This window comes from Oncorhynchus mykiss, chromosome 13, assembly GCF_013265735.2.
Source record: "Oncorhynchus mykiss isolate Arlee chromosome 13, USDA_OmykA_1.1, whole genome shotgun sequence".
NCBI lineage: Eukaryota > Metazoa > Chordata > Actinopteri > Salmoniformes > Salmonidae > Oncorhynchus > Oncorhynchus mykiss.
In genome coordinates this window covers 22,090,715-22,093,141 of record NC_048577.1, presented here as the reverse complement: position 1 = coordinate 22,093,141, position 2,427 = coordinate 22,090,715, and the positions used below count along the sequence as shown (strand labels likewise).

At 43.3% G+C, this 2,427-nt stretch overlaps 1 gene across 1 annotated transcript; it reads right to left on the bottom strand.

Moving 5' to 3' along the window:
* Nucleotides 1-1,848: 1,848 nt before the first annotated feature.
* Nucleotides 1,849-2,169, bottom strand: LOC101268942 (transforming growth factor, beta 1a; the record flags this gene model as incomplete). The annotated part of the gene is given in 1 exon segment (NM_001281366.1): nt 1,849-2,169. The product of NM_001281366.1 is annotated as a transforming growth factor, beta 1a (mRNA).
* Between the last annotated feature and the right edge of the window lie 258 nt (nt 2,170-2,427).

The window sequence follows — 2,427 nt, the reverse complement described above, 5'->3', positions numbered from 1 at the left end:
GTCTACGTTCTTTTCACTCATATAGATCCACATTCAGATGAGTGAAAGGATGCTTGTTATTATGACATTTCCAATCCTGGTTGAGTGCAGTGACATCAGACTGTTGTTAACATTGCTATTACTTAACCCTATATGGCCCACGTGTCAAACTCATTCCGCGGAGGGCCGAGTGTCTGTGGATTTTCGCTCCATCCTTGTACTTGTAATAAGGTCACTAATTTGTAAGGAACTCCCCTCATCTGGTTGTCTAGGTCTCAATTGAAAGGAAAAAAACAAAAACCCGCAGACACTCGGCCCTCTGTGGAATGAGTTTGACACTCCCTGCTCTATGACCTGGCCAAATGTATCGCAACCTGGTATATTTATCCCTTATTTGACCAAGTTGCAGCAACGACTTGGTCATGAGTTACAGTGGAGAAGAGAGGGGTTCTATGAATCAATTGGAGGCTGTGGGTGATGCGGTAGCCATGGTAGTAAGAACAATGCTTATTAAGTCCTCTCCTCTCGTGACTAGAGAGGACCTGTATGCTGCTAGGAGTTCAAGTACCAACAGGGCCTCTGGATGAGGTTATGTGTGGACATTACCCGTTGTATTATGAGAAGGTTACGTAGCCACATAGGTGATGCATGACGGATCTGCTGCCAAATGCTGTTCTCTTGTCCCTGACACTATTAATAGGCTATTTAATCCCAACATCCCTGCAACTGCTGAGTCAGATAGGTAGGCAGGTGTGTGTGTGTGTGTGTGTGTGTGTGCACATACGTGTGTCTGTGTGTGTGTGTGTGTTCTCTTCTCATACGCCGGCACTTCTCACCTTACTGTACAGCTTTGAATGTTGATGTAGGTGCACATGTGTGTTTGTGTCTTTGTTATCACCATGGGAGCCTGTCCAAATGAGTCCCTGACCGTCAGCAGCGCTGGCTAGAATGACAAGCTTGGTGACAAGAGACTGGTCGCCATGGTGAAACGTCACCATCCTGTCAACACAGCACACAGGGGAGCACGCACACTGCTAAATACCACTGGAGATATTCCTCTGCAGATACAGTAGGAGGTGGGAGATGTAGAATCTACTACAGTGCTTTATCATTCAATTAAAACCAAATATCTGGAAGTTTCCATGATAGTGGGAATTCTTCCCGCCAACACTGTAAAACTCCGAGCAGTCATTGGATTTGCATAAATTTACAATAAAGCAAAGTTATAATCACATCTGATGATACAGTACATGATGATATATCGTCAAGAGACCCGGAACACATTGCCGTGTGGAATTTAAAAAAGGATGCCTTCTTCACTGTTTGAAGCTCTCACCGGTGCCCTTTGATAAAAAGCATTGCTCTGGGCATCAACCAGCGAACAGGCACGTTAATTAATCATTGATTAATGACATTTACATCTCATTATTGAATTAGCAGAGTGAAACAGAGGGCCTCGAAAACCCAATACCTCTGTGCACCTATAGGCAAGAGGTCCTGTTGTGCTATTTCAGTCTTCTGCACCAGACTGGAGAAGGGGAGGGAAGAGAAGTAGCCTAGCCTGGTCCCAGATCTGTTTTTGCTCTTGCCAATTCCATTGTTCATTGTCAGTGGGTGACAAGAAGTTGACATGATAGCACAAACAGATCTGGGACCAGGCTACTTCTCTTAGACGGGCACTTTAAGAGACGAGAATAGAGAACTGAGTAGAATTGACAAACTCTATTTAATTCCTAGGAAATTCTGCACAGTCTTGGATAGTCAACACATATGCTCTCGGCAGATATATATCATACACATTCAAATACATAAAACCTACAGTATATGGTCACACATTCAAAGACAGTCCAAACGCCCTGAAACAAGTGTAGGTAATTATCACTTTATTGATAGTTGTTGATAGTTCATTTCACCAGGTCTGCGAAGGTACACGTCTGTAGGAGGCTGTGCAAACATGCTAAAACAGCACAAAACCACTCCCACTGCCCCAGTCAACAAATGTATATAATCATAGTTATATAAAGTATTCCATTCCAAATACATAAACAGATAATTATTGTGTTTTATATATTTAGAAAAATATAAAGTCCAAGCTTTAAAACTCACTGACAAAAAAACAATTCACAACAAGAAGTCCCAGATCTAGTATGTGTGTGTGTGTGTGTGTGTGTGTGTGTGTGTGTGTGTGTGTGTGTGTGTGTGTGTGTGTGTGTGTGTGTGTGTGTGTGTGTGTGTGTGTGTGTGTGTGTGTGTGTGTGTGTGTGTGTTCACGAGAGAGTGTCAGGGAGGAAAACTCTGCAGATGGAGGTACGAGCTTACAGCTGAAGGGAGAATTTAAAAAATAAATGTAGCCATTTTGTGAATTATGGGTGACGTGTTTAATAAAACAACCTGTCGGGGCGGCTCACGCCCAACACAAATACTCCTCCACCCCGAGCTACTCAGACG